The sequence below is a fragment of the Triturus cristatus genome, chromosome 5_2 (genome assembly GCF_964204655.1).
Source record: "Triturus cristatus chromosome 5_2, aTriCri1.1, whole genome shotgun sequence".
Taxonomy (NCBI): Eukaryota; Metazoa; Chordata; class Amphibia; order Caudata; family Salamandridae; genus Triturus; species Triturus cristatus.
Window position 1 is genome coordinate 684,587,032 of NC_140588.1, and position 21,155 is coordinate 684,608,186.

Sequence of the window (21,155 nt, forward strand, 5' to 3'; positions counted from 1 at the left end):
CAATCATAGATTTGAGGCTATGATGTCCTTCATCTGCAATAAAAAAATCCCCCTCTTGGAGAAGTTGTGGATTTCTTTTGGAGAAAAGAGTACCAAGCAAGAGGTGATCCTCATATTCATATGCTGTTGTGGATCAAGGATGCCCCAAAATTTGGAACAGATTCTGATGATGCAGTTTTATCTTTCATTGAAGAATATGCAACATGTGCCATACCTAAAAGCACAGAAGAAAAAACTTAAAAGAGCAGGTTTTACGTTTCCAAAGTCATCGGTGTGGAAAATACTGTTGACGAAAGTACAAGAGTAAAGAAAAATTCTACACAAAATGTCGATTTGGATTTCCACTACCTGTTCTTTCAAAAGGAAGAGTAAACAGTTTTATGTCAGCTGTGCGACATATTATTACAAGAAAATCACCTAAGAACACCTACAACCTAAGAAGAAAAGAAGAGTCAAAATATATAAATGACTACAACCCAGTCATTTTATCCATGTGGAATGCTAACATGGATATTCAGTATGTAGCTGACAATTCTATTGCTGTTGCTCGGTATGTCGCATCTTACATCACTAAATCTGAGAAAACGGAATTGAAAGAAATGTGGGAAAAGATTTCTCACGAGAAGACTGTCAGTAAAAAGCTATACAGTTTCAGTTTAAAGATGTTATCGCATCGAGAAATTGGCTCTTACGAATGCTTAGATAGGTTATCATCTGCAAGTCTGTACTCCAAATCCAGAAGAATAATTTGGGTGGGCCCGATTCACAGAATTCACTTAAGACAAAATCCTAAACTTACTACTTTTGATATTCACAGAATGCACTTACTACTTTTGGTATTCACAGAATGGATTTACGACTACTAACTTTATGTCCGCACTCGGGCCGGATATTCCGGACCGGAGGCGGAGCTTCTGGCCCAGAGGCAGAGCTTCCGGACCGGAGGCGGGGCTTCCGGCCGGAGGCGGGGCTTCCGGCCGGAGGCAGAGCTTCCGGGCCGGAGGTGGAGATTTTGGCCATCTCTAAATCTCCGCCACTGTCCAGAATCCCCGCCTCCAGGCCGGAAGCTCCGCCTCCGGGCCTTAATTTCCGGCCCGAGTGCAGACGTAAAGTTAGTAGTCGTAAATCGATTCTGTGAATACCAAAAGTAGTAAGTGCATTCTGTGAATACCAAAAGTAGTAAGTTTAGGATTTTGTCTTAAGTTAATTCTGTGAATCGGGCCCGGTAAGTTTAGGCCTTGCAGGAATGCGAAATCGGGTACTGAAATCTATTCGAGAAATTGAATATTTAGCAGAGTACGAACCTGAAAGTACAGACATTTTAAGAACAAACATGTTAGACACATATTACCCAAAGAGAAGTTATCATCTTGAGAACATGTGTCTCTATGAAGTGCTGCAGAACTTCATTTATAAACTGAATGCCACAGAAGACATCTACATTGGAAAATATAAAGTCATTGGTGAAGAAGGATGTTTGGTAAAACAAACAAAAGGAAGTTTGATTAATCACAGGAAGCTGAGTTGCGACACTACTGACAAGAAGGAATTTTACCACTTAGCACTTTTACAGTTGTTTAAACCATGGCGCTCAGAGGATGAATTACTTGGACAATTTCAAAGCTATGAAGATTCCTTTAATGCATGCAAAGATACCATTGAATGCAGTACTTTCACAACTTATGTACAAATGTTAAATGAAGAAATTGAACAAGAAGCAACAATTGCAGCTGAAGTAGCTAGAGACAGTTCTCATGACAGTCAAAGCTCTGGGATGCTCAGTCAAGATCCCCTAGGACAACCAATCGTAGAAAATGAAGCTGCAATAGCCATGACTGAAGTGGATACAGCTATGAATCAAGCTCAGGAAGATTTAATAAACTTACCAAATTTGGAACAGCAACTGAATGATGAACCACAACAAATTTATGAGGAAGTCACAAAACAAATTGATCATGGATTACTACATGAAAATAAAGAGTGCTCATGCACATCATTTGAACCAATCAGAATGTATGTGAGTGGACAAGCTGGAACTGGAAAAAGTTTCTTGATTAAAGAAATTAGAAGCTACCTACAGAAAAAAACGGATTCAACTTTGTCTTGTGTTGTTACTGCTCCAACTGGGTTAGCAGCATATAACATAAAAGGAATTACCCTCCATCGTTTGCTAATGTTACCAGTAAAGCATGAGAACAAAATACAATACCACGAGCTAACAGGAGAAGCATGTTTTGAAGTTTCAAGAGTATTGAAAAAAATGAAACTTCTCATTATTGATAAGGTAAGCATGGTATCAAACTTAATGCTTGCCTTTGTGCATTTAAGAATGCAGCAATTCTAAAGACAAACTATGATGTGCTATTTGGAGGAAAACATGTTATAGTTTTTGGGGATCTACTGCAGCTCACTCCAGTTAAAGGACAACCAGTATTTCATACTCTTACACATGAAGACACGAAAAAGTCATTAGGAAGTATAGGTAATGTGAATATTTGGACATACTTTGAGTACAAAGAACTCATTACCAATATGGGCAAGCAAATGATGATGAATTTGCAAGTATTCTCAAAGATATCAGAATTGGACTACTCACAGAACATGGCAGAAAAGATTTACAGAGTTGATTGCTATGCAATTTGTTTCCAACAGAACAAATAGTTCCAGAGAAAATATACAAGAAAATTGCTGGAAAAAATACTGTAATCTGCTTAATGCCAACACTACATAAATGCTCTATATTCAATCAAGAACTTTTGAAATTGGAAAATGAAGAGATTGTAAAACTGGAAGCTGTGGATAAAATACAACATGAAGGAATAACTATTATATTGACAAGAAAATTGACAACTAAATTGGATTCTCTAGAGAAAAACATCTCGAAAACAGCTGGTTTAGAAAAGAATCTTTATGTATGTATGAACTGTCGAGTAATTTTAAGACTTAATTTGGATGTAGAGAAAGGTTTAGTGAATGGAGCTATGGGTAAAGTTGTGGGTTTTGTTAATTACCAGAACAAAGTTGGAATTGAATTTTTAAAAATAAAATTTGATCAGATTGAAGAGGTTAAAGACATTAGTCGTTGTTCAGTTCGTTTCTTGCTTGTGAAAGACTTATATGTACGTAGGAAGCAGTTTCCGTTTTCTCTAGCATATGCTGTAACTATTCACAAATCACAAGGATTAACTGTAGATAGTGCTTTAGTAAACATTGGATCTACTGTGTTTAAAGAAGGTATGGCATATGTTGCTTTGTCAAGCGTGAAAAAAATATCTGGTTTATTCATGATAGACTTTGATGAGTCAAAAGTTAGTGCTGATGCAAACTGTGTAAAGGAATATAATAGATTAAGAAGAATCTATGCTCCTCATTTAGGTCAGTATCCTATGTTTGAAAAACGTGTTGTTTGTCAGAAAAGGAGAATTGAGAATATCTGTAATGAGGATGTACAGAAGAGAAAACAAAAGGAGAGTGATGTCATTCCAAGCAAAAAGAAAAAGGACAAAGTTGAAGAGGTTGTTGTTTGTTATTTTGAAAATAGCTCTGGTGTCAACTGCTACGCTAATGTAGTGCTGAATGTTGTATGTTATCTTGAAAGTTTGCAAGAGCAGATAATACTAAATCATGAAAAAAGATTCTGTTCTCTGCTGAGTTTTCTTTATGAGAAGCTGAGTAATGATAAATCTAAAATAGAAAGTGCTTCTGATGTTAGAAATCTTTTAGATGTATGTTCAGGATCTACACAGTTTACTCAAAATGTCCAGCAAGATGCACAGGAATTCTTAATGTATATGCTTATTGTACTGAAAGATGAAGGGGTAGAAATAAAAAATATGTTTGGTCTCTCATATAAATGGGAACATAGTTGTGAAAACTGTTTGAACACATGCAGCTCTAATGTTGATTCTGAAAGGTTCATATATTTAACATTACCAGAGAGTAAATCAGTGACTTTTAGTAAATTAGTTAAAGATGCAAATCACAACATGGAATGTTCTCAATGTAAATCAGACATGTTATCAACGTTATTTTTAAAGAAATATGGAGAGTATGTAATTTTAATGATTCAACGTTGTAGAGCTGATGGATCAAAATTGGACACTTTAATAAAGAAGTTTACAGGACATTAATTATCAATATCTGGAACAACTTTTGTTGCAATAACTTCCCATGATGGACCTTCTATAACTTCTGGTCATTACACAGTTTATCTAAAATGTGAAAGAGGCTGGACACTGTGTAATGATTCTAAATTGATTTTCAAGCAACGTTTGCCTGCAGATTTACCAAATTCCTACTTAATTTTTCTAAAACCAAAATTTTAGATACAAATTGCAGTATCGGAAGAAACCATTATTTCTTTTTTATTGGATTAACATTGGATATTTCACCAAAAAAGAATTTTAAAATTACCATTTGGCCTCATGGAAAGGTAAAAATTTCTATTGTGGACTTCTTTGACAGATATTATTTTGGTGTATGAGCTTAAGCAACAAGATTTACAGACGTTATTTATTGCAAATAGTTATTGTTCTTAGATTATATTTTTCATATATATGTTACATTTCTATCAAGGTATGTTTTACTGAGAAGAGATTCAGGGCTTTTTTTTAAACAATCTTTCAGATTGTTAATTTTTTTTGCCCGCTGTTAAGTCATGAATGCGATTGATTTCACAATTTGCAGTGAAATTCAATATATTCTGAAAACAGCAAAAAAAGGGCAAAAAATTACTTTGTTAAATATGAAAATATGTGTACTGTATTCTAAAATGTATTCTTAAATATTAATACTTTTTTTCTTTTATTTCAGATTGAGAAAGAAAATGTAGGAAATGTAATCCTTTTTTCTAGCAATTAAAAAAAAACATTTATTTATAATTAAGTTATTTTGTTGGTCAGGTAAGTTTGAAATATCTGTATTTCTCACCCCTTCACTTTCATGCTCCCTTTTCTTCAGTTCTCCTCACTGTGCTTTTCTCATTCCCCTTCTCTCTCTCTTCTTCCTTTACTGCTCTTTCGTAACTCACTTACTCCTTCTATACTACTCCCCTAGGTTTACTGCCTCCATCACTACTTTTTCAACCATGTTTCTCTCCCTGTCTCCATGTGTCTCAGTCATTCTAACTGCCTTACTCCTTCTCAGTTCCTTGTTCTCTGTCTCTGTTTCTGTCTCTCTCCCTTTGTATGTCTTACCCTTAATTTCCTTAACATCCTCGGAGCAGATTAACAAGGCCTCTGCGCCACCACTACGTCACTTTTCATAACTTACTGGTGGCGCAGGGAGCTCCTTCATATTTACAAGGAGAGGAAAAGCCACCCTGCGTGACTTTTCCTCTCCACATAAATACAGCCACTTCACACTCAGCACTGTGTGTTGAAGGGGCGTTTCATGGGTGTTGTTGTGGGTGTTCCCACACAACACACAAAGAACTAGACACATCTCCTGGTTTACGAGAAATCGTAACTCTGGAGATGCATGTGACTTCTACGCCACCCTAGAGGTAGTGTTGCGAGGCACAATGAGGAGAAATTCTTTATTTCTCCTTGTTTTTTCCTCTTTTAGTGTGTCCTCCATTCTACAGCACGCATTGAAAGAGGAAAAAGCCTCTTGTGATTGTTTTTGTGCAGGAAAGTGTCCCTTCCTGCACAAGAACAAACTCCCCACCACGCAGGCATCATTGTACCATGGTGCAAGGGAGCCTGCGCATGGCTGCAGTTTGTACGCCTGCGCAGGGGAAGCATAGAGATGCGACAAAAAAAATCTTTAAAAAAAAACATTTATAAAAAAGTTTAAGTGTTTGGATGTTCGTTGGCTCTAAAAAGAGCCATTGTGTTAATTGAGTGTTTTTTGGTACCTATAAGTAAGTATCGATGCAGAGTCTAAAGATCAAAAAGAAGACTCTGTTCCCTTCATCTGTGAAATGTACTCTTGCTCTTTGGATTAGAAACATTATGTGATGAACTTCTGACGTCTCTGCACACACAAGTGTTACATGATCTAATGCTATACTAGCAGGCAAAAGTCATGATGGGGGTAGAAATCATTTAGAAAGGGTTAAAATATGCAAAAAAAAGAAATGTGTCTTTCCATTTAAAAAAAAAAAGTGGAGAATGTGAAAAGGGAGCAAGGTACAGAGTTCCTGACCCCCTACCTTTTGACAGGAGGTCCATGAACGACCATGAAGGGTGAAAAAAATGTTATTTTATTTAAAAAACCGAGGGGTGCACGTACCGTGTGCGCACGGTACGCGCACGTCGGGGATTTTTTTTAAAAAAAAATGATTACAAAAAAAGTGTTTAGATGTTAGGTGGCTCTAAAAAGAGCCGTTGTGTTAATTGAGGGACAGAGGAAGGAAAGAATGGCAAAAATTATAGGGTGTCGCACGTGTGCTGCTGTATCTTGATCTCTATTAGAGGAATGCTGGTCTCCGACAAAGCAAGAAGAGCATGACACGTATTGCATCTTATATGCACCCTCTCAAACAGAGGGTGTATGTCCAGAGGAGCTGAAGAAGGTGAAGCTGCCACCGCAGATAAAGTGCTCGGCTGAGCTGCCGATGATGTACTCGGCTGAGCTGCTGCAGATGTGCTCGGCTGAGATGCAGGAGGGTTTTCTCTAGTAGCTCGAGCATAAGCCACAGGATGTACATCCCTAACGTGCCTGATCATAGTGAAGATACTAAAAGAGTACTTCTTTTTAGGATCTCCTCTTGATAAGACACGACCACAAAGAGTGCAGGTGACTTTGGGAGCATTCGCCTTCTTCTGCCCCTCTGGAAATGTGAAATATTGCCAGATAAAAGAATCTTTCTGTTTCCTCTGTCTCTGTCTCACAAGAGTCTCCTGTTCACTCCCAGAAGATGACTGCTGCTCTGCCATTGTATCACAAAAACAGTTCAGCTCCTTCTCCAAGGAATCAGAAGAAATAATGAGGGGAGTGGGTGTGGTGTTGGAAGTTTCTGGAACTGAAACTACTATAAGCCAATGAAAAGTGTTGTTTCTTGATCACATGACTTACCGTGCGCGCACCGTACGCTTACGGTTCGTGCACGGTACAAGTACGCAGGCGCGTACGTAAGGCGGGCGCATGCACGTACGGAGCACGCGCGTACGACGCACGCGCGCATGTGCATTCGGAGCACGCGCGCATGCGCGTACGGAGCACGCGCGTACGGAGAACGCGCGCATGCGCAAAAAGAACACGCGCGCATGCGCGTACGGAGCAAGCGCTTACGCATGATAAACGAAGTACGCATGCGCACGTAAATCACGTACGCATGCGCACACGGAGCACGTACGCATGCATGCCACGTGCACGCACCGTACGCGTACCGCGCCGTATGCGTACGGTACGCGAACGGTGCGCATACGGTAAAAACCCTTTAAAAAAAAAAGAAAATGTTTAGAGATTTATAAAAGATATTAACTATGCTGTTCAACTATATCTAACATTTTTTAAAAAAAGCTGAGCCATTCCATATTGCATGATACAGTGAATCTATAATTATATACATAGGTATACACTCAGGAACCCATACAGATACTGAGACAAGCAATTAATAACTCAAATAGACACTCATATAGGTATTCACAAAACCATGCAGCCACTTATACACCAACATACAGAAACATACAGACATTTACACAGTTTAGTCACTAGTCTGCAGTAAGATACATTTAATGACTCACTTATAGAGTTAGTTACGCACCACAGAAAATCATCCATTTACACACTTGGACACCCACTCATTCTTCAACAGGCCTTTCCCTATATATATTAAACTTATTAAAATTGTTCAGAAACACATACTCAATGGATGATGTCATCAGTGATGTCATCAGTGATGTCATTTGAGATTCATCAGTGATGTCATGAGTGATGTCACTGACCATGTCATGAGTGATGTAATATATGACGTCATCAGCAGTGGATTTTTGGCGCGCGAGTTATAGTTAGCTGAACTAACTATAACGGGGGAATTTCATTGGTTTTTTACGAGCGAAATGTCCAGCTAACTATAACATGTGTGAAACCTATGGTTTTTTCAGTGAATTTGCAAGGTTTTTTAAATGCTAATTCCTAACTGTAACGTGTGTGAAACCTATGGTTTTTTCAGTGAATATATATTGACTGAAAAATCCACAGGTTTCAGGGACATTATAGTTAGTTGGACATTTGACTCATATAATACCAGAGAAATACACCTGTTATAGTTAGTTGAGCTAACTATAATTCGCGCACCTGCAATGCACTGGTGATGACGTCACATATTACATCACTCATGACATGGTCAGTGACATCACTGATGACATAACTGATGACATCTCAAAGAACATCACTGTTGACATCACTGATTACATCATCCAGTGAATGTGTGTTTCTGTAAATTTAAAATATTTTACATATATATCTATGCCATGGTGTATTGAAGAAAGAGTAAATTTACAAGTCCCTGAATGGATTATTTAGTAGGTGCATGACTGACTGTATAAGTGAATGATTAACATGTGTTACTGAATGCATGGGTTAGTGACTAAACTGTGTGAACGTCTGTATTAGTGTCTCAGTTGGTGTATAAGCGGCTCCATGCGTTAGTGAGTAGCTACATGAGTGTCTATATGGGTTATTGATTTGTTGTCTGAATATCTGTATGGGTGCCTGAGTGTCTGTATGGGTGGGTGCGGGGGTGTGTGACTCTGTGCATACATGTCTGAGTGGGTGATTCACTGGTTGTATGGACTAAAAAGTGCATCTGGGAAGGGCTGTATGGATGAGATAGTGTGTGTATGGGTGAGTTGGTGAGTGAATGAATGTCTCACTGGTGTATGTGTGAGTAACTAAATATGTTTTAAGGCAGTATTTGTCAGTGTTGGAGTATATAAATGACTATACGTGAGAGTAAATTATTTGAAGAGTGGGTGTATAAAAGAGTGTCTCCTTGTATCAGTGATTGTATAAGATAGTAAGTATGTGTTAGTATCTGCATAAATAAGTGATGTGGTGTGTGTATAAATAACACATTTAGTGTGTATAACTGTATACATGAGTAAATGCCTATGTGATTGATTCTTTGCATGACTGACTAGGTGTGTGAGTAACTATATGGATGAGTGGCAGACTGTGACTGTATGTATAGGTGTATGAGTGCATATTATAGTACTGTATTGATGAGTAACTGCATGTATAAGTGAGTGGATGTGAGTGTAGACCTAGGAAATAGTGGGTGGTATGTAGTATCTGGCATTGTTGTGTGTATGGTTTCAAAAATAGTAGTCTGTATTTTAGAGTGCATGTATCAAAGTTTATATTAGGCCATCAGTATGTACATCAGATTATCATGTGTATGATGTCATCAGTGATGTCATCAGTGATGTCACTTGAGATGTCATCAGTGATGTAATATGTGACATCATCAGCAGTGCATTGCGGGCGCGCGAGTTATAGTTAGCTCAACTAACTATAACAGGCGAATTTCTCTGGTTTTATTTAAGTCAAATGTCCAACTAACTATAAAGTCCTTGAAACCTATGGTTTTTTCAGTGAATTTCTAAGGTTTTTTAAATGCAAATTCCTAACTATAACGTCTGTAAAACCTATGATTTTTTCAGTGAATTTCAAAGGTTTTTTAAATGTTAATTTCATATTTTAATATTTATAAAACCTATATTTTTTGTATTTTAAAAAAAATATTTTGCAACTCTATTATCCTTTTTTTAATTTGAAAAATTATGTAATTTTTTATATCTTCCCCAAAAAGTATGCATATATATATATATTTTTTTTAAAACTAGACTCCCGTACCTGTAGTGTTCCAAGCTCCATCACCACGCAAATCCTATCCACGATATTGCGAAACTCGTTAAGGATGCGCATTTCATATCCAATGGCTTCGTAGCACCGTATCCCGCCTAACATCATATACGTATAAGGTCGCGCCAGCTCCAAGTTTGGTATGCGATGGCTGCACGGTACCAATACGCGCGTTACGTCATCTAGTTTAGAGTCGCGCTGGCTGCAAGTTCCGTATGCGATGAGCGCACGCTGCCAGGCCCTGTGTTACAGCATAGACTTATGGTATCGTGCCGGGTACGCCATTCCCTCATTTATTTTTTAAGTCTCAAAACTATATCTAAATAAGTTTAAAGTGTACATGAGAGCAAGCGATAATCTAAAATATTTTCCACATTTATATATTTCTAACTGTAATAAACTTATATTATGTAGAATATATTTTCTCAAAACGTCGGGTGTGGCCTCCTTGCGCACTTGCCATGTGACCTTAAAAAAAAGATTTTGATTGGTTCATAACATTTCCCATTGTAACAGTTGAAGGACCCCACCCATTTTAGTAAATTCTCTCTCTACACCATTTGATGAGAGACACCTCTTCTGCTTACAGAGCTTTTTTGAAAACTTTTTTGCTGTGTATACATATCTTATAGTACACACAACATGCAACAATCAACTTGATCAATAATCATGCTCCGTATAGTAGCCTTCCATGTGTGATAGCCATGCATCTGAAACGATACATCAAAAAACAAATGTGTGTTACACGATGCCCCTGGTGTGTGTGTGCGCACATTATTGTGCTGCCTTTCAGCCTGGGTTTTGGTGGCTCGAAGGGGTATCATCAGGCACGGGCAGAGTGCACATCCTAGATCACATGTGACAAACAGTAAAGAGTAATGTGTAGATTTGTGTTGCAATGTGCTCAGTTGTCAGGCTTTACCTGTATAGTAGTGTGTCATATGTGAGACTTTCGGATTTACGTTTGACATGCATTGCTTGACTGTAATGAGCATTATCACTGTGTATGACATAGCCTCACTGCTGATCCTCCATCCATCCAAGCACATTCACATGTGTGCGCTTCGCGATAGCAACAATTTCAATAATACCGCACACCATTAACATGCGTGTCTGCGCATATCCACAAGCTTGATGACATGTGATGTTGTCCATTCAATGTTTTCAGACAGCATCTCATTAGCGATAGTTGCCACCCTCCAGGTACATGCTATATTAATGTAAATTGCGGATTGTGCAACAGGGACACACACATAAGTACACTTCCTGCCCAGGCAGGAACTGAACAAAGCCCAGGTCCCTGGAATAATTATTCACACCCCTACGTTGGCCTGGCATACGCAAGCCCAGCCCACAATGCCACATGTCTCAGTTCTTCCACACTGCTTCAGGTGATATGGCCACATCCACCTCGCAAATCACAATGCACAATAAAAAAAAGGGATCCATGAGGTGTACATCATCCTGGCAATCAAAAACTACATCTGAATTGTGAACTCTGCTGGCTTTCATGTTTGGACACAAACCAATGACAGCAGGTGAGCAGTGGGGCCTGCGTGCACAGGGGCTGCAATTGAGCGTGGTGCGGCGGAAGGGATGGGGTGCATCAGCCTGGGTGCACAGGTGCAAACAAGCGATGTTGCAGTGCGTAATGATGTGATCTCTGACCTCATTCAGTCACATCTCTCTCTCATTTTAAGGACCTGCTGGACCGTACTGTAGGCCTGAGCCAGCGGGCATCGCTGCCCTACAGACACGTGGCGTTGGATTTTGGGGCACTGTAGTGAGCTGATTACTAGGTGTACATGCACACAGGCTTGCCCAACTGCATTGCACATGCACATTATCCTTCTAGCATGAACTCTGATCCTTTGTATGTGAACGTTGGCATACTATATTATTATTTACCCTTGTGTATTCTCGTGCACTCCAACTCCTCTTTCAACCACGATTACCACTAACAGTTGGTAGATCGTACTTCAAGAAGAAAGGATGCACTCAACTGGTGTTTTCTCCTAAGCTTGAAATAAACCTTCATTTACCTTAAGACGTTTCCACCTTTATGTTATTTCTCCCTTTTCAGACACTGAGTTAGTAGCACGAAAAAGCACGCAGCAGGTGCTCAACCGGTGCTGATGCTCTGGCCTTTCTGATGCCTTTAATCGTGGTATCAAGACACCGTCCCCGACCGAAGACCTGCTGTGCCACCCTGAGAGCGGCACCCCAGAGTTGGAGCTCACACCGGCACGTCGTTGGACACACCGGTTGTGGCAGGTGAGCAGTGAAGCCTCGGTGCGCAGGAGCTGCAATTGAGAACAGTGCAGGGGAAGGGGCTGGGGTGCTGCAGCCTGGGTGTACAGGTGCAGACAAGCGATGTTGCCGTAGATAATAATATAATCTCTGGCCTCATTCATATCTCTGTTTCATTTGAAAGACTTGCTGGACCGCACTCTTTCTCGCGGACCCCAGTGTCCCAGACACATGGGTGAAGGGAGGTGAACAGTGAGGGCTGGGTGCAGTAGGCCGACGCTCTGTCTCCTCTTCCCTCCGTTCTTTTGACTCTCCCTCCCCTTCTCCCTTCCACCCACTCGCTCTCTGTCCCATTCTCACTTTCTTCCTTTCATTCTGACTATCTTTCTTTTTAGGTCTCACCTATGCAATGACCTGCATAGGAGACCTTTAGTCGTCGTGTAGCTCTTTTTACAAAGCACATGCTCGTGCTTGTGGTGGCATATGGCTTGCGGGAGTGCGCAACCACGTGCCACAAGCATGAGTATGTGCTTTGAAAAAGAGCAGGATGCGCGATCACGCACCCACTCATCGCCAGCACACTCACTCAAGTGCCTCAGAGCTCCACTCGCGTGCTTTTTTAAATTTTCATTTAGGGCGCGCACACAACACCCAAGCTTGTTATTTCATTGTATTTATTTTGCCGTTTTTAGAGCGCCTAAGTGGCGCCTTACGAGAACTTCAGGGCGCATGCTGGTATTGCCTCTTTTCTGATGCCAGCTCATGAGCGCGGCTTAAGGCTGCCTCTGGTCTCATGTGGTAAGCCAATGGTGGTGAGTTTTAGGGATAGGAACCTCATACTATGAGCAGGAGCCAGTGTCAAAGGGCAAGGCGCCTTTAGTCTTGTGCAGAGGGCGCTTGCTTGAAATGTGCAGTGCGCAGGGCTTTAAGTGGGCCGGGTGCCTCCTGGTCGTAGACCAGCCAGCAATTAACAAGCATTTGCAATGCAATAGGTCTCGCATTTATGTGAGTTTGAGCTATTGACAATGCAAATAACAATGCCTTTTATTTTTGTTTTCGTTTTTAAAACATCAATAAAAGGCATTGTCATTTACAATGCCAATAGCTTTAACTCGCGTTAATGCGAGACCTATTGCATTCCAAATGCTTGTTCTCTTGGACATGGCACACATACTTATGTTTCTTTTTTCTCTTGCAGGTTTTGTACGCTGCTTCCGGAGGAGTCCAACCCAATTCTTTCATGTTTGACTGTTGTTCGAATAAAGGTACGTTTTTATTTATTTGTGTTGTTTTAATAAAAGTTCTTTTTTTTACCAATAAGTGAGTAAATGAGTCTTCTTTTTCTGACAACACTTGTCTGTAGTTTATTTGAAAATCGGCGATTGATAGTAGGTTATGAGGGAAAACATTTTAAATTTTGTGGTGCACCTACCAAATATAAACCAACAGACTATTACATAAATGAAGCCTGGGTAATTCTACAATGGCAAGGGTTCTATGAGTGTATCACTTTACAACACCAAGCAAGAGTACTTCCCGTGTGATTTCAGAACCAATAATGCACTGCCTAGGGCCACGAGGCTTCAAGGACTGGCGAGGCCCACTCTGCATATTTAAGTAAAGCCCCGGAGGTTGCCGATCCCTGGTCTTGAGTTGGCCTTGAAGCCCCGCCAAACAATTCGTAAACAATACCCGGGAAGGTGTCGATCCCCTAGTCTGTGAAACGTCTCTGTGCCCTCCCGCACCTAATTTACATGTGAGATTAAGGTCCCCAGTGCTGCAGAGACCGCGCAATATAATAATTGGATTGGCCCCAGAACATTACCCACCAGTGGGCTCATTTAAATGAATGGGTGAGACCCCGCTTCATTTGTTTTTCTTCATTTTTACCATCCGGATCCACTTTAGTGAAGCGATACAAGGTTTTCCTCCTCTCGCATCAACGAGGCAAACAAGAATTTACTATCACAGGGTGGAAGCAATGCTCCTGCCCTATAATAGCAAACATAAATGTCCCGCAGATGCACACCCTCGGACATTGTATGACCTGCACCTGGTAGGTGGCGCTCCATAGGGCCATGATGCATTGGTTAATGCATAACTCCAGATTCAGTATAAACTCATACCAACACTACTTGCATACGTGTAGTACAGCAACCAGAGTGTAGTGAAGAGGCAGAGGAAGCCCAAAATCAAAAAATATAAATCCTACCAGAGGTAGGATCACATAGTTCGATCAGCTGACGACCCTGGGATGAGTAGAAACAGCTTCACCAAGAAAACGGGTCTTCAGCAGAAAGCAAGCAAGCTCAAAATTTTGGTGAGTGCTGCCTTCTTATTACCTTCTCCCACTCATTGCCAAATTTATGTAGTGAAGAGGAAGACAACAGTGGATCCGATAAGTAGATTTATTGCAGTAAAAGAAGACAGCTTACACAGCCACCAACAGAACCAGACAGCAAGGCAACTATCTTCTCCAGCACTGTGTAAATGCAAACTCTCCAAGATTCCCCTCATGACAGCCCTACATTCTAACATTACATACTTACATTATAGTAGCATTACATACTAACATTCTACTATGACTTACATTGGAATACTTCACAGAGCACATGACTTTACAGCAATGAGCTCATGGTTTCATCCACAAGTCTTGAGACCGGTAGGGAAGAGTACTTCACTTCCCACTCCCTGTATGGTATAAACGCCTACTAACACTACTTCCACAGGTATGCTACAAACACCAGAGCACATCACTTTACAGCAATGACCTCACAATTTAGGCTCTCGGTTTCATAACCGAGTGTAGCAGCATCTCATCTCAGCACCATGTCACTCTGAGCAACACTGCACTTTCAGTCCGGTAGAAGAGACTCCTATCCTCCTGTTTCCTACTCTTTTTGCCCTTTTCCCCCTTACTCGTTTCAACGAAATCACAAAATGGCTGCCAACACTTCCTAGTTGCAACCGCTCGCACCTCTCGCAGCCAATAGGCAGCAAGCTCGTGCTCGTAATGCGTCAGCCAATCAGATGGCAGAATTCCCAAATATCGATATCTGTAAATTTTGATATTTCTCCAACACTACTGAACGGATTTACACAAAATAAACAAAAGCATGCTTTCTAGACGAAGACCATTCTCCCTGCCAAATTTGGGGTAATTCCGTTCACCCGTTCAACCTGTAGCCTTGTCTAAAGTTTCCTACAGAAATTAAGATGGAGAAAACACGTTTTGGGACCCCCCTTTTTTCTTGGCCCCCCCTTGACGAATCACCCCCAATCTTTCAACATAGGGGCTGATATGAACAAAGAATTAGTTTGGAAAATTTCATGAAGATTCATCAAACGACGCCAAAGTTATAATCAAAAATAAAATGCTCTTCCTATGGAAACTTGGTCCTAACTATAACTATAAACTCGTTTTTTGTTTCCCTAATAACTTTGGCGCCAGTTGTCGAATCTTCGCGAAATTTTCAAATCTCGTGGGGCGCTCCGGTCAGCTTCTATCCTAAAAGGTTTCGGGTGATTCGATAAGCGGCGGTCAAGAAAAAAGGGGGGGTCCCAAAACATGTTTTCTACATGTTATTTCTCATAGGAAACTTTAGACACGACTACAGCCCGAACTGCTGAGCGGAATTACACCAAATTCGGCAAAAAGCTAGCCCTTGGTTCAGAAAGAGAAAGTTTTGTTAAATGGTATAAATCTGTTCAGTAGTTCCTGAGAAATAAAAAAAATAGAGGTCAAAAAATGCATTTCCCATAGAAAACTTTAGACATGGCTACAGCTCAAACTGCTGAACGGAATTACACCTAATTTGGCAAAAAGGTAGTGCTTGGTTCAGAAAGCGCCCTTTTTTATAAATGGTGTAAATCCATTCAGTAGTTGCTGAGAAAATCAAAAAGTTTCGATATATAGAGGCACGGAGGATCCGCGCACCCTCCCGACCTGGAGCTTTATTCTAATTGACTGTTAACACTCCAAACCAGGAAGTGTTGGCAGCCATCTTGTGACTCAGTAGAACCGAGTCACAAGAAAACAGAAAAACAATCGCGTAAAACAAGAAAAGGGCTCCCGCGCTTCGTTATTAATTAGACCCCGGATGGGCCAGGTCCCGGGGGCAGTGAAGAAAATGTATGGGGGGCCAATCTCTCCCACACTGCCCTGGGGACTGCCACTTCCCCGGGGCTTGATTACATAGTTGCGGGGGGCACACAGCCTGACAGCCCAGGGGACCGCCACCCCTGGGGCTAATTTTAAAATGTGTGGGGGGTCTCAAAGGCACCCCAAGCCCCGGGGACCGCCACCTCACGGGGATTTTAAAATAAATATTTAAACCTGTGGGAGGGCTCGAGCCCCCCACACGCCCCAGGTACCACCACCTCCCCGGGGCACTAAAAGGCAAATTTGGTTTCTGTTACAGATCCGAGCCCCGGGGACCACCACCTGTGCTTTGGATGGGAGGGGGCTGCGCGACCCCCTCCGAGAGCCAGTGATGGCCCTGGGGACCACTACCCCCCATGGCCAGCTCCTGCAGTGTCCCGGGGTGCCCATCCCTGGGACACTGCTGTTTGCTATGGCAGGGCGGGAGTCTTGGGGCTCCCGCCATGCCATAGAAAACTGTGGTTTGGATTTTGGAAGAGAGAGCAGGAAACCTGCTCTCTCTTCCAAAATTCAAACCAGATTGCTTTTCCACACGGGGAGCTGAATGATAGCAGCTCCCCGTGTGGAAAAGCAATGCCGGCTCCCGCAGGCGGCAGGGAGCCGGCTGGTACCGTGTTGGCATTGGGGCTCCCCCACGGTCCCCAACAAGAGGCCAGGCCCTTAGTGATGGGTTCCCTGGGGCAAGTAGGGTCCTGGGAGGGGGGCCACATGACCCCCTCCACAATAATAATAAAAAATAATAAATCACGCAAAGGCCGGCCCCTGAGGAGGGGGGCCACACAGCCCCCCTCCATGATAATAAAAATAATATTTGGGCAGGCCCCGGGGATGGGGTCCCCGGGGCCGAATTGGCCACGGGAGGGGGCCCACGTGAGCCCCTTCCCGTATATATATATATATATATATATATATATATATATATATATATATATATATATATATATATATATATATATATATATATATATATATATATATTATCTACTGCCGTTCGCCAGTAGATAGTTATAGTTAGGACCGTGTTTCCATAGGAAAATAGGAAATCTGAAAATTCTATTTTGAATAACTTTGGCGCCGGTTGACGAATCCTCGCAAATTTTTTAGAATAGGTGGGGCGCTCCACTCCGCTCCTACCCTGAAAGTCTCGGGGTAATTAGTCAAGCGGGGGCCGAGAAAAAAGGGGGGTCCCAAAACGCGTTTTGCCCATGCATTTTTCCATAGGGACATTTAGTCCAAGGTACAGCCCGAACGGCTGAACAGAATTACTTGAAATTTGGCAGAGAGGTAGTCCTCAGGTCAGGGATGTGCCTTTTGAATATCTGGAGTTATTCTGTTCAGTAGGTCCTGAGAAAATTTCAGTTAAAAGTACATATATATCTATAAGCGCGCACCATGCGCGCACCGTGCGCGCAAGGTGCGCGCACGGTGACGTGCGCGAGCTCAATTCTGATTGGCTGTTAGATGTCAGTAAACATTCGAATCGGTCGAAATAAGGAAGTGTCGGCCGCCATTTTGTCTCTCGCAGTCTGAGGCAGTGAAAAACAAAGGTGGAGAACGTGAATCGGGGGCAGGGTGGACAGTTCCTGACCCCCTAGCCTTTGTCAGGGGTCACTGAAGGACCCCCAAGGCCGAAAAAAACATTAATTTTTTTACGAAAAAGCGCGGGGTTGTGCGCGCACGGTGAAAAACCTGAAAAAACCCCAAAATTAATAAATACATAAGTTAGCATTTAAAAAACCGTACAAATTCACTTAAAAAACCATAGGTTTCACACACGTTATAGTTAGGAATTAGCATTTAAAAAACCTTGCAAATTCACTTAAAAAACCATAGGTTTCACACATGTTATAGTTAACTGGACATTTCCCTCGTAAAAAACCAATGAAATTCCCCCGTTATAGTTAGTGCAGGCAACTATAACTCACGCAACCGCAATCCTCGGCTGATGACGTCAGATATTACATCACTGATTACATATGTGTCTTTCTGAAAAATAAATATTTGTAATATATGTATAGCTAAAGATTAATGGAAGAAGACATGGGTAAATAGGTGTCTAAATACAGTGATGTAATATATGATGTCATCAGCAGAGGATTGCGGTCGCGTGAGTTATAGTTGCCTGCACTAACTATAACGGGGGAATTTTATTGGTTTTTTACGAGGGAAATGTCCAGCTTGTATGAAACCTATGGTTTTTTAAGTGAATATATATATATATATATCTTTTTTTTCTTTATGGGGTCAAGCCCTGGGGAATGGGGTCCCCAGGGCCCAAAAAAAGTAAAAAGAAGGGGGGCCACACAGCCCCCTTCCCAAAAAAGAAAATTATAAAAAAGATGCGATTGTGCTGGAGGCCCCACCCCCTCCCAGCAACACTGCCTCTGCCCTGTGGCGTGTTATAAGTTGGGGAATTAATACTGGGGGACCCTGGGGGCCAACTAGCCCAATAGGTACCTCCAGTAAACACCACAGGCCTGCATTGCAGAGAGGCGGCCCAGGCCATGCCCCTTTTTATACCTATCTGCGACGCAGCTCTGTGGCACTTACTGGAGGTACCTGGTGGGCTAGTTGGACTCCAGGGACCCTTAGGGATTCAAGGGGACTTAATCCCCCAACTTAAAACATGCCACGGGGCGCGTTTGCACAGTGGCGAAGGGAGGGGGCAGGGCCTGAGGTGACATATGTGCAAACATGCCCTGTGGTGCGGTTTAAGTTGGGGAATTAATTCCCCTTCAATCCTGAGGGTCCCTGGGGGAAAACTAGCCCAAAAGGTACCTCCAGCATGCGCCATAGGCATGCGTTGCAGAGAGGTGGTCCAGGCCATGCCCCTTTTTACACCTCTCTGCAACGTAGCTCTGTGGCGCTTACTGGAGGTACCTCGTGGGCTAGTTGGACCCCAGGGACCCTCAGGATTCAAGGGTACTTAAACCCCAACTTAAAATGTGCCAGGGGGCACGTTTGCAGAGTGGTGGAGAAAGGGGACATGGCCTTTGTCTACCTCTCACCAATCCCACTGCATGGAGCTTACTGGAGGTAAAAGGTAGGCTAGTTGGCCCCTAAAGGACCCCCAGCAGTGAAGGGGACTTCAAACCCCATCCAAGAGCGTGCCAGGGAGCGCGTTTGTAGAGTGGTGGGCAAAGTGGGCATGGCCTGATACGAGTACTTACCAATACTGCAGTGTGGGACTGACTGCAGGTAATAGTTTGGGAAGTTGGCCCCCAAGGATGTCCTCGGGGGCCAACTACCTCTCTTGTTACCTCCAGTAAGTCCCACATAGTGGGATTTCTAAGACGTCTTCGGAGGCCATGGCCCCCTTTCTCTACCACTCTGCAAACGTGCCTCTTGGCAGACTACAGGATGGGGGATGAAGTCCAATTTAGTCCTGAGGGATTTTGGGGGCCAAGAATCCCTCCTGGTACCTCCTGTAAGTTCTACGCAGCGGAATTCCTGAGCATTGGTTGGATGCCCAGCACCCTTTCTCCACCACTCTGCAAACGCAACTACTAGTTAAAGTAGCATATTTCTGCACCTCTGACTTAGAGGTAGCTTTAATCCCCCTGCCCTATTTATGTACTAGGGCCTTAAAGAGGAGGTCATGCTAATCACAGGGGTACTCTAACGCATAGTGTTCCCTAGTGTATGTAGGTGTTTTCACTGTATTCTAAGTGTCTTTTAGCATAGCACTGGCTCCGGTCCTGGTTAGTCAGAGTCAGTTACCACCACTACCCGTCTGAAAAAGTTGTGGGCACAGGATGATTTTGCAACAAGGCCTCTTTCTGCTCCTCTGTTTGTTCTTTCTGCACATGTCTTGCTTCTTCCTGCTCTTTTCTTCATCTGTGCGGACTTCTGTTGCTTCTTTCTACATTTATTTTTCTTCTTTCTGTGCGTTTTTTCTTCTTTCTTCACATGTCCTAGGCATGTAGGCATAGTTAGAAACTAGCATTTCAAAAACCTTTGAAATTCACTTAAAAAAACATGGGTTTCAGGCACGTAATAGTTAGAAATGAACATTTAAAAACCTTAGAAATTCACTGAAAAAACCATCGTTTTTAGGGAAAGTTATAGTTAGTTGGACATTTCACTCATACAAAATCAGAGAAATTCCCGTTATAGTTAGTTCAGCTAACTATAACTCGCGCCCCCGCAATGCACTGCTGATGACGTCACATATTGCATCACTCATGACATGGTCAGTGACAACACTGATGACATTACTGATGACATCATCCATGTGATAATTTGATGTATGTTCTCACACCGTAATATAACCTTTGATACACCCACTCTAAATTACAGACTGTCATTCTCAAACCCATAGACACTCCAACACCAGTAACTGCATCCCCACTCACTCATTCTTAGGTTTACACACACATCCACTCACTCATCCGTGCAGTCACTCATACTTTTGGTCACTCAGTACAGGACTATCATCTGCTCTCTTACACCTATATAGACACTCACACACAACCGCTCATCCATAGACGTACTCAACCTAGTCAGTCATGCAAATAATTATTCACACTGTCATTTACTCCCCTATACAGTCATACACACACCAGCTCACTTACTCATACAAATACTAGCACATTCTTACGCTCTTATACAATCACTGATACAAGCACACACTCATCCAAACAGCCATTCTCACAATCACACACTCTCACTTACAGCCATTTAAATACTCCAACACACATATATACTGCCTTTCACATATGTAGTTACTCACACATGTACCACTAAGATTACATTCACTCACTAACACACCCATAAACACACTCACCTACCCATACAGTCCATCACAGATGCACTCTTGAAACCATGCACCCACTGAATCACCCACTCACACATCTATGCACAGAGTCACACACACCCCACCCACACAAACACTCAGGTACCCATACAGATACTCAGACAACCAATCAAT